This window comes from Triplophysa dalaica, chromosome 6 (assembly GCF_015846415.1).
Source record: "Triplophysa dalaica isolate WHDGS20190420 chromosome 6, ASM1584641v1, whole genome shotgun sequence".
Lineage (NCBI taxonomy): Eukaryota > Metazoa > Chordata > Actinopteri > Cypriniformes > Nemacheilidae > Triplophysa > Triplophysa dalaica.
Genome location: NC_079547.1, coordinates 22,873,076 through 22,885,718, shown reverse-complemented (window position 1 = coordinate 22,885,718; position 12,643 = coordinate 22,873,076). Strand labels below are relative to the sequence as shown.

The 12,643-nt window shown below is 38.0% G+C and overlaps 1 protein-coding gene across 2 annotated transcripts in view; it reads right to left on the bottom strand.

Moving 5' to 3' along the window:
* Positions 1–11,051, bottom strand: part of raly (RALY heterogeneous nuclear ribonucleoprotein) — a 58,956-nt gene extending 47,905 nt beyond the window's left edge. Inside the window, exons 1-3 of one of the 2 annotated variants that reach the window (XM_056750575.1) lie at positions 10,922–11,051; positions 6,279–6,355; positions 4,447–4,496 (exon numbers count right to left, since the gene is read on the bottom strand). The gene's annotated coding sequence lies outside the window, so the exon portion shown is untranslated. The remainder of the gene's footprint in view (positions 1–4,446; positions 4,497–6,278; positions 6,356–10,921) is intronic. The other variant, XM_056750574.1, reaches the window with a different exon arrangement.
* Between the last annotated feature and the right edge of the window lie 1,592 nt (positions 11,052–12,643).

Sequence of the window (12,643 nt, the reverse complement as noted above, 5' to 3'; positions counted from 1 at the left end):
CTTCAAGGCTTCTCGCTTAATTAGCAAAGCAAAAGCAACCTTGACGAGATTTGGCCAATATTAGCAACATCTGAGATGTCACCTCAAATCAGTACAGACCTCGAACGACGATATCTCAATCACAGCCACCGATGGGGTGTAAAGTAAGATTAAATAAAGAGTAAGACGTGAGCAATTTTGCTCATTATTTCTCAAAAGTGTCTTCACGCGATCAGCACCTATCAATTATGTCATCAGGAGACGTGACAGGTCATCTCCGAGCGTCTTAAAAGGTTTGACAGCAGAACATCTGACATCCTGACTTAAGGACTTAATTGAGCAACAGAAGAAAGTCTTGACAGGGGAAATGTGCAATGACATATCATCAGGGACACTTGAACGGGCCTGTCAGAGCCAAAAGCGAAAACATCTGTAATTCACAGACGTTTCAGAGCTTTCAAAGCTCGCCGACAACTGCTGTGAGAAGGTATCTTGAAATGTAAGTTTTAGAAAGTTCCCCAATACTCATCGGAAAAGCATGAGAATTAAACATCGTAAGAACGCGCAAACTTACATTGAGAAACCTGAGCTGCTTTCAGGCAGATCTAAGGCAGACATCTAATGCTTCCAATGAATGGGGTATCCGTTTTTATCAGGACTACCACCTGCCTCCGTGCAGGAACTCTCGATGCGAAGGAATGCTTAATGCAAAAAATAAGTTATGAATCTGTTATACGTGGCCCAGATTTCTCACGTTCAGCAGTCCAGCACGCGGTCCCTCCGGCGAGCCGGTCCTGCAGACTGAATTGGTTATTGGATACGTCACACCATTAAAAGAGATTAACTGGGATTAGAAAAAAGCCATAGGGATACTCATTAAAAGAGACTAAGTGTAAATGCTGTAGGGTACAAGATGTGCTAGCCGGATTACCCTCCGATTTATCACGTTCAAAAACAAGCGTGGATGTCTTCCGCTGAGACGGCATGATTTTATGCAGAAGCAGCCGTCTTACAACCTTTCAAAACCGTATTAAAATAACATGTCTGAATATCAAAGGAATACATCAGATTTTTGTGAGAGGCGCTGAAAGGATTTCTTTAGGTGAGGTTTGACTTTTTCTTTTGCTGGCTGTAATTAACTCGTGCGTGGAGGGTTGAAAGATTTGATTAACGTTGAATCTTTACATCTCGAAACCTCAGAAGGACTCAAAAGCCTTAACTTCAATAATCATATTAAGATCAAAAATGAGATTCCCTTTGACTGATTCTGAAGCGCCACCTTAAGTAACTCCATGTACGTGGGTATTGAATTTTAAAACCCCTTTTAAACAAAAACGAATCACACATATAGATTAAATAAATTCCATTACATTTCTGTGATTGAGTGAATATTTTCCTGTGAATGAAGGCTATTGTACTACGTGGCCGACAATCTCACGGTCGGTCCCTATTCAGGGAAGCACTTACATGGAGACTTCTAAGAAAGGGTCAAAAAGCCAATCGCATTCAAGAGAATCAATTACACTTATATGTCCATCAGGTAACCATGACCAACAAATTAATTTATACGATATTACAAAGCCTGGTTTTGCTGCATAAAAACAATCTACCCAGCGGAAGGTAAATCAGCAGTCGTGTATGGAAAACAGCATTCGAAAAACACAAGATTTTGATGTCGTGCACCGACAAAGATGAAAGAGCAGAGTCCAAAGTAACAAAATTATCTTCTTTTCCTTTCACCTTTCTCCACCACCATTAAGGGAGAATTAATTGACACATTATCTTCCCATTAAGAAGCAATTTTACGATCATCGAGTGGTGATAACGGTGCACATTACACACCGAACTACACAAATATACACTCCATCTGAGAACAGAGGTAGTTGCTACAATGCACGGATTTAACATGCTATTTTCAATTTAAAACTGATTTATGAAACTGCAATTTTCAGACAATTATACGTTTCAAACTATCCACTCGTAATCTCTCACATTATGCCCATAAAATGGAAATAAATGGATAATATTGTATGAATTTTGGCATAACCTGTATTCAACCTAACATATCATATATATCGATAAAGATATTTATCAGAAATATCTATATATTTATTTGCATTATTATTCAAATTTGCATGAATAATTCAATATTAATTAATAAAATACGTCTATGATTACACTCAAAACAATTTGATGTTGGATTCATTTATTTTTATTATGACACCCAATTCCACACAATTGAATTGATTTATTCGAATTTGAGACTCTGCACAGTTCACCCAGTTTAAGTTCATCAACTTATTTTATTTCAGCTGAATGAAATTAACATGTGTTGAGCCAATTAAATTTGAATGCTTCAGTGATGTAAGCAAGATGTAATGTATGGTGCTAACAGGATCATCAAATTAATAATTCTAAATTTTATTAATTCAATTAATAACTATTAATATTGAGCATCGAACTGGTGATGTTTCGTAACATTTTCTATATACAAAGCACAAATTCATTGCATTTTCCTGTTCTCCTTTCATTGACTTTGATCGGCCCTGATCATCGTCTGTTTTTAAACTATCGTCCGATAGTTAAAAATTGCTTTTATCTACCGATACCGATTATTGGCCCGATATATCGGTGTATCTTTAATTATAATACATCTTCACATTTATGTTTTACACAGACATGTCGATAGAGAGACAACATTTGTTCTTGAGTTGGATCACAGCATAAATATGTCTGCTATACCCTATGAACTTTTATAAACTACACCAAAGTCATATTCATTTCTATGAAGCAAAGAGTACAAAACATGGCGTGTAACCAGACTGACCCAGGCTTGATCAACAACCATCCAGAAGGTAAGCAGTTAGTCTCATCCAATGAACAGCCAACAATTAATCTGTGTGTCTAAAGACTAGGATCCTTTTAAAGACCCAAGCCTCTTTCCCCGCACCAGACCAAATAAACCGCTCTGGTTCTGGATGAGCTTCTCAAAGCGTTTGGTTTGTATCAGCGAATGCTTTTTATTGGCAGAATCAAGCGGTTGAAAAGAACAGACTCGCATGCAACGGAACCGTTCCTCTTGTAAATGATTCAGGGATCAGTCACGGCCGATTAGGTCTGAGCCACAGATTTTTGAGAAAATGGAGGACTTGTGTACGGATCGTCTACGTCTGAGCCCCGCGGAAGCCGGCCGACAACGGCGGGCTTCCCGACACGTTCGTCACCAAGGACGGCGAAGCGAGCTTTTATTTGATGTACAATAAAAGCTTGTAATGCTCGATTCTCGGCCAAATCGGTTCAGACAAGCTGACACAATGAAGAGAAGCAAGGCATGATGGGATATGACTCGGGCTGTGCCAGCAAAAAGACAGAAGAAAACAAATCAAGACTCAGCACTGAAGCATCTTTTGACCTTCCTACATCGCTGGCCTTTTAACCTATAAAACAAACACACACAACGCAGCAATTGTCATAATATAAAGTGTAAAAAGTACAATTTCAAACCTTTCATACAGTGAAATGGATTAAAAAAATCAATATTAGTCAGCCCAGCTCTTGGGTTTAAGAGCCTTAGTATCGGTAAGAGGCAGAAATAGATTGAGGGTCTTTGACATGTAGTGGCAAAAGTCTTATCATACGTCACATTGTTCCAGCAGTGGGTTTCTTCATTAATTCAAAAGCTCAACCCTGGGGGCTAAAAGCACTGACTCATGAACTATAGCACCTGACACAAACGTGGCATAAATGCATTAACCCAGCGATGTTAAGCAAGGAAAACACAAAGAGCATCTGAATTTTTCCACCTAGAAGGTAGTCACAGCAGTTTAGTGTTTGTTTAATGGCATATAAGCCACTGCTATAAAATATCCCATACTGTATAAGATCTCTTTAAATTTTCGACCGAGATTCAAGAAAAAGGCTCACATGCAGAATAGAGATACCTCAAAAATGAGGTTAAAAAAAACCGAGTTCAGATTCTGCATTGAAAAGCATTTATTATTCAAGATTTCAATATGAACTCAAAACTGATTTGTAAAAAAGCCTCATAATAGCATCTCAGAATGAGATTTTAAGCAGAAAAGCAGTGCCGTGTTCATGGAGAGCGTATTTAGCTTTGAGTGGTGTTATTTTTAAAGGTTAACAGTAAGTGAAACACATCTCTGGGGTTTTGAGAACACACTTTAGTCATCCAGTGATTTTTCGTATTGTACAAAAACCAGGTGCAAGCAAAAGGAAAAGCGATTTTGAATTGAAATAGTGAATATTACGGCAGAATAGGGCAAATATTTGGGAAAATGATGTCCTTATTACCAAGTCTAACACTTGCAGCGGATTCCCGTTAGGTGCCAAAATGTTTAATATTTCATTAGAAATGCTTGTGTTTTCTATTTTTTTAAGCTGGTGGAAAGAGAGAGAGAGAGTGAGTGAGTGAGAGAAACAGGAAGCCTAAATTAACCCATAACTCACAGTGGAGGTCCAGCATCATCGGCTTCATACAAGATTTCTTTCTGCAAATACTGCAGAAAAAATAATAAAACATTTATTATTGATAGAAAAAAACACACATCAATATATAATATACTGATGATTTGGCTGCAAGCTCACCGGATTCTCATCCATCAGATCTTATTCATTAGTCTAGCTATATATATTGACCGGTGCATAAGCTGTGCCTAATACTAGGGGATACACATTCTGTCCATGTAAGCAGCTTTCCAAGGCCAATAAATACCGATATATTCACTTCAAGCTAATTCTTAATAAAAAATGCACAAGATAAACATACATTTTCTTTGCTGAAGCGCAGATATAAATGTACTCATAGAGAGGCAGGTGACATCCAGTAAAAAGCTTGAAGTTGTTGTATTCTCCGTGCCGTGGATATGACTGAATTCCTCTCTGTTATTTGACTTAAGTGAAGTGACGCGTGTTTCCTTTAGCCTTTTCACTCTCTTAACAAGCGCGACTCAATAACCAATGTGGCAGACGATGTTTGACATATTTGAATGCATGAATAACATTTTCATGAAATTATTACCGGCGTGCATCTATAATTTACATGCTCTATCTTTGCTGGTACTGATTAGAGAGCGATGCTCAAATCACTGCTGGTTTCTGCTCTGTCTTCGTGCACATTCAGCCGCTCAACACATTGTCATCAAGACCCTCATTCCACACATTTCTGTCTAAAGCGCCAAACTGAGTCGACCTTGTTGTGATGCATCCTGTAATTACGACTCATTCATGATTTATATGCCAAGCACATTCAGCTTAAGACATCAAAAATTAATCAGTCCACCCACATTCAACAGAAGTTTCCAAAATAATGTTCTCAGTTCGCACTCTGAAACAGGTGACTTCTCAATTTGCTATCTGTTTGCTGTCTAGGACAGTGGTAAGTAAACTGAGACAAGCGAGACGACAACGGGGGAGTATTTTTTCTTAAGGTTAAATGCTATTTTAGTTTTAACTAAGTTGATGATTTTGTGACAGGCCAAAAATTTGTATTATAACGTGTACAGCACAATGCTAGTTTCAGTGTAAAATATAAAACAGTCCAAGCAACTAATAAAATATTTCTGTTAATTAAAAAATCTGCCTAAATAGTATGTATTTTTAACTAAATTAACTAATTTAACTAACTAAATGAAAAATGATGCCTTAGCAATAACTTGAAATATATCAGATAAAGAATGATCAACAAAACAAATTAAAACAAAGGCAAAACTAAACTTAAATAAAAATTAATTAAACTTATTTAGCAACATAAACATAAAACATGAATTGAATAAACAATGTATTACAAAAACTAAAGACATAAAAATAAAAGGTAATTTAAAATATTGATAAAACTACAATAAAACTGAAGACAAAACTATAATAACTGGTCTATAGTTGTTTAACTCAAAAAAATAAAAATAAAAAATTCCCTTATCGTTATCTGACACAAGTGCAGCGCAATCCCACAATCCCACTGTCCTTTCATAAAACTGAGCAAAAACCCACTTTGCTCAAAAAGGTCTTTGAAGACTTATTTTGTGAAACAACCATTTTGGTATAAGGCAGTAAGTCTGTACGTTGAATGCATTGCACAGTTTTTAAACAGTATTAATATACCATTAATAATGTATAAAATAACTTCTGATTATGATTACTGTGAAAATCTATCCAAATAAAAAACTGACGAAAACCAGAGAACCTGTTGACATTTCTCAGTAAGAAATCGCAACGTTTACACCTCCTTTAGGATCAAGCTTTGTAGAAACCCGCTTTTGGTTAGCAACCAAAGTTTCACGTACCTCAGATATTTGTGTGACCAGGGGATGAACGCGGAGGCAAGGGACCAACGCTTGTAACCTGGGGTGTGTACAGGATCCTGCAGTTTAAAACAAAACAAATACATACAGCAACATGATTTTAACAGCACAAAGTATATTAACACAATAGTGACACAAAAGTAGATTTTTAACACTTTCTGATGTGAATTAAAAGAGTTCTTGCCTGAGCAAAATTTGCCACCGCAATGCTAGCGATAGTAGGGTGGTTGCTAAGGTGTTGTCAGGCAGTTGCTAGGGGCTTTGCTAGTACTTGTTTAAGTCAAAAGAATCCACTCTTAAGAATCCAAGAAATGCTGCTCTGTATGTCTTGAGCACTACCTTCAATGTAAGTATATAGGAGAAATCCTCAGCACACTCCTCCTCACCAAACCACATAAATTAAGGTGTAATATATATTCATAGGGGTTTGTTCAAATCTTTAACCCTCCTGAGCAACAGGAATCGTGGAAATGTGTTTTACAATTAGCCCACAGGCAATTTTGCCTTTAATATGGAAGCTCAATTTACTGTTGAAAAAGAAGTGACACATTTTTCATTCCAGCGCCAAGCTCATTTGACCTTGGAGGTTACGGCGTTCTGCCTCCCCCCGCTCCCGCCTGATGGAAACTTTCAGGGCCGGCATAACCCTTGAGTAACTTGAGATATCCCATTATTTCAATCATAAAGATGTTGACAAGATAAGCCCGTTATGCATGAAGGTTGAACAAATGTGGACTAAAGTAGACTAGCGCTTGAGTTTAATTCGGAATGTGTTTCAGGAGCTTTAATGCGGGTTGTTTGGGTTACAGCGGTCGTTGATATTTGAAGAGCATTCTGATCATTCGATATCTTGCACACGCGGCGGTGGCGAAAGTCACGCCTCGAATGCTCGGAAACATTTACTGACACAGCACAACAAAGATATGTTGGGGGCATCAAACGCTTCGGTTGAAATGTTACACGTTGTTGTCGGCAATACGGTATCAGATGCTTCAATCTTTTCATTAAAGTAACTGATAATAAAATGTGTGACAGATTAAGAAAGCGGTGTTTGGCGTGCTTTAGAAATAACAGGGTCATGTTTTGTTTCAGACATCAAGGCGACCTACAGCGTAGTAATGGTACCTTTAATAGCGCAGACACCAATGTACTCTTAAAACTTTTGCTAAATTATGTACATCAAGGGATGCAAATTGAGATTCTATTTGCATTAAACGAATGACGTGTTTTATTTGAAGAAAACAGTCATAGTTAATAGTTTAACAGAAAAACCCATGAGATAAAGTAGGCTTTGCCCTAAGCTTTTAATGAAAAATTATAATGACAAATAATATTTGAACGCTTCACGACAAAGCTGCCCACTACTCTACAGATACCCATTTACCATGTCAATGTCATGTCAATGGTAATAAATCTGGGTATACTTAGTCTTCAGTCTTGGACTCAGTGAACTTCATTCCACACTTAACAACAACTTTGCATGTGACCTTAACAATATAAAGTTTTTACTTATTCAGAAGCAATTAATATCAATCATCCTTCCAAACGTGTTAATGCATACAAGTGAGAAGCTTCTTGACAAAAATGTAACACGTTACATGCTGTGGTGCTGATGCACTAAACCCACAAATTTATGGCTCATTACTGTTTATTACTCCCAGTATTCTCGTTTGGATAAAAGCTGAATAATACATGCACAAATTTTTTGAATGCAAATGGTTTTTCTTATATACAATTAAAGTATTTTATATCCCCCAATACATAAAGATGCATCTCAGACATTCAAAGTTTTGTTTAATGTGTAGGTTATGGTAATGTGTGGACACATTTATTTTATAGATGCCTCGTGAGGCGTTCAGCATTTGAATTACTGCCGTTATCTAAATGCAGAAGGAACTGAATTGGCTGTCCTTGAGGTAGACAACTAACATCATAGAAAAGCAGTACATGCCGAGCCTTAATGGACTGATCAACATAAGCAGCAAAAACCCACACAGAAGCATTTACTACCCTGAAGGGACAGTTCACACAAAAATCTCAATTCTGTCACTATTTACTCACCCTCATGTAAATTTCTTTCTTTCACAAAAGACCACTGGACAGAAAATTGAAGTTGATGTTTTCTATACAATAGAAGAGAATGTTCCCAGGAGCTAAGAAAGACTAAAGATGACGACCAGCACCAGTATATGATGATGATCCCTAAAGAACAGATACCTTCAAGAGGTGAGTGTCATTGATATCAGACCTAGCGTGTCAAATCACGGTTGGTGTTATAACACACGTGTCATGTGGATTACTCTTATGACCCTTGACCGGAGATTGACCGTTTTATTAACTAATCATTCTTCCATTGTATAGAAATGTGTGTACTACAGAAGAAAATCACAGGTCTGAATTACAACATAAGGGGAAAAACTAATGACAGAATTTTCATTTTTGCATAAAATATAGGCCCTATTCCTTTACAAGACACCTTCTATGTTTAATGAATTTAATGACCATGAATCAGGTGCAACCCAAGTTACACATGCCTGCAGCATTTTACAGCATTTTGTAGTATAAATAGTGTAAGTTTACATGGGAAAAAAATAGGTTCAATAAGTCACTGGTTTCCCAAGCAGTCGAAGGGGTGTGGCTTAACTTTCCTTCGACGAAAACAGAATGCTTGCGAGTAGTTAAAATGTTACATTTAGCGATTGGACAACACTCCTCTTCTAAAATGAAAACTCCAGATGGCCAAGTACACAGTGTGTAGTGTGTAGTCTAGGCCCACAAAGTACAACATTCGGTCCTATATGTGACTATTAAATCTTTGGCCTTGTGATGCCATAACAGTCATAGGAACAGTTATTATTTTAATAAATTGCCCTTCAAACTCTAAATTTTAAAAGGAACAAACACATTAATATCAATACTAAACATTACTGTACAAAAGAGAGTCTAGTTTAATGTGTGTGGAAGGCCAAGTGTGCTTTCAGAAGTAATCATCCTTAAATGACAGAAGTACACCTTGACACACACTAGATATAATTCACTGTACATTGCACAATCAACATCACTCTGTTGGAGGCCGGGGACGCTTTCTAAATAAAAGCATGAGGGTCACATTTAAAAAAAATGGGTCGAGGGAGGAGAAACATTTGATGTTTGTGTGTTTGGCTTTGACCTATTTGTAGAACTGTATTGTCAAGGTGGAAAAGTTCTTCATCAGGTCCTATTGGCAACAAAGTAATTTTTTTAGAAGTGGTCAACAATAAGTTACTCAGTCATTTGCAGAATGCATGTGTAAGACTGCTATTGTGGCCTTAATATTGCTCTTTTAGACCAAATATAAACCATCAATAATAAATAACATCAGACAACTTCTGATTACAGTTTCATATATTTTATTTTTCAGTGCCATTGCATGTCAAACTATTCTGTTGTTGCAGGGTATAAACAGGTGCGAGAAGATGGGGAGACTGGGGCTAGTTGTCACATATCCAGTTTTAAGCCAAAAATTACTTACAATTAGACAAATTAGCCTATAAATTAGCATTTTTAAAGCACTTGTTTTTTATCTTTTCTCCTGGGCAGTATCAATGGAAATGTTGATTTTGGTATCCAACCCTTTAAGGTTTGTGCAGAAGATGACTTGAAAAAATAAACCAAATTTAAAAATAAACTAGTCAGATTCACAAGCCCTGGTCTCCCCTAATACAAGGATAAAACGTAAGCTATTAACCATTAGTTAACTTGATCCACTATGGATACAAACTGTTACCCTTGATGCTACATTTACTTGGTTTACTTTCAAAAGTAGCCTACTTGTGCGCCAAACCCACCACCACCTGGCAGCCTATAGTAGGGCATCATATGCACGACCCAACACGATGGCATATGGTGCCCTGCTATCTATGCAGGCAGCTCGCGAAGTTTTGAGGCACAGCCAGAAAACCCTGGAGCAATTTCACAACATGCTGAACCGAACTAAATTAAGCCAGATAATTTGTACAGAAGTCCCACATATGCTGTCCACCAGTAAAAACGATCAAGTGTGTTGGAACACTAGACCTATGGTGTTGTTTAACAGTCCGGACGTCTTAAAACGCTCGCAGAGGTCTGCAGTGGAGTGGCCAGGAGACGCGCACTGCGCTATGCGTTCAGAAGCGCTAAAACGCACCGTCAGTTCCCACGCAAAAAAATGCATGATTTCGATCAATTAAAATGCAAACGCTCATCAACTTTAAAAGCCAAAAATGGAGAAAATATAAAAAGATGCATTCGCTCAGTGGTTACCAGTAAACGTCCAGATAATCAAAAAAGAATTAAGACGAAACAGTCCGAATAAAAACAAAATCACCTGCTCCTACACAGGACAAACCGTACGAGGCAATACGCCTCCACTGTCCGAAGAGCGCTTGACGTGACGGGCACACACAAGAGTTGATTTATGTTAACCAAAGTTATCCAAAACCTTACGCGCTCCACCTCTCCAAGAAGCCGAAACGGTAAAAGCCGGCTTCAGACGACTGCCACTTGAATTCAAAGGAAAATCAAAACGCAAGCACATCCCAAATAAAAATAGGGCGTGGAAAAGAGACAAAGATGAAGAAAAGAGAACATGATAGTCAAGTACTCACCGTTGAAAATGTCAGAGAGCAAAAAGGTTGAAAGAGTAACAAGACAGCGGCAGAAGGTGATGGAGACGCGAGTGCTGTCAGAAGCGCAATGACTTGGAGAAGCAGAGGCTTCAGTAAAAGCAGAGACCGGTGTGGACCAAACCATCGTGCCTGCGCGGGGGAGGAGAATGCTATCTGTTGGACGCATTGGTCGAGTGGGGCGTTTGGTGTCGTTGGATTTATCAAATCATTTTACAAATGTATGCAGCGCGCAATTCGTGCGCGGTATTTACCGTACGATATTAAGTTGCATTTAAAAAACCAGGTCACACACAATTGGTCTTGTTGGAATTTTTCTGTAAAGCTGCCTTGCAGAATACATTTGGATTGAACATTTAATTGAACATTACTCACAGTGTATTTTTGGAAAGGTATGAGTACATTGCACTAGAATACAGTTATCAATACAGTGTATTCTGTTGTTAAAAGTAGGCTACTTAACAAGCTTTCGAAAACATGCCCACTGAGGATTCATATGAAATGTTTCTTATCTTGTATTATATTTTTACAGTAAATGTAATGATAAACATTCTAGAAGCACCTGATGTTGCTGTGATTGATCACTGCATGTTGTTCCTTGGAAATATATAACAAAAGACTTGCTACATAAACAAGACCCACACATTTAGTGCAGTTGTGGCTCTTTCTAAGATACCAGACAATGCCAGACAGCAACACTTGGGGCATGGATTACAAAGACGCTTTTCTTTGGTATTTATCGTGTCTCCGTAGGGCTTATGCGCCCATTCCACACTTATTTTTTGTTTATGTTTTGAAGGAGACATCCTTCTGTGTGCAAGCAACAGCTTAGCCTTGAGCCCAGAGCTACAAGATTACATTAAAGTGATTTTAATTCAATTCCTCACAGGGGATGTAAAATGTATCAGGGCGAACAAGTATAGATTTTATAGATGTGTCGCAGTCGATGATAACGTGGTAAGTGTGAGGAATAAGTGACAGATTGAGGGGGTGTGGGTGGAAAATGAAAGAAAATTGCAAAAAGTTTGAAGACAGGAAACAGGAGTTACAACAAGTAGCCAAAAAAAGCAAAAACAGTTGAGAGACGTCGTGAACATGTAAGGAAATCCAAGCATCAATAACTCATGTTAGTTCCTGCACATCTGCTCCAATTGAAACTCATCCAAATTCACAGCTTCTCTGCATCCCTTGAGAGTCGAACTCTCTTCATAGCGCTCTCAAGATTTGTTGAATCCTGTTAATGTGGAAAAGGCCCTGAAGAGATTCTATTAAAATGACTGTTGAAGACAAAGGATTGGATATCTGTGAGTTCCTCACGCAGTGATTGGCTTATTGAAAATTCGACATGAGAAAACAGAAGCGAAATGCCAGGCGGTTCCACTGAGAAAAGCTCGCAACAATATCAAAAAGAGCCAAGTTTCTGTGTTGTCTCTAACAGAGCAGAAAGAAATCATTATAGGGTTTATACAGGAAAAAAACGGTATGAAAAAATGAGCCATGAAATGCTGGTTAACACGTTCGCAAGCTCTTTCTTCTAGTCCGTCATTAGTCACAAAGGCAATTCTGATGCTGCGGCTGTATTTCAAAGCAACAAATCAGTGTTGCCTTAGGTAACACAAAAACCTGAGCTGGTGGCAGCCCAAGATAGCCCGTAACTCCGCCAGAAGGCCAGAATCATAAATATACAGTGTCTGGGTGAGGCTG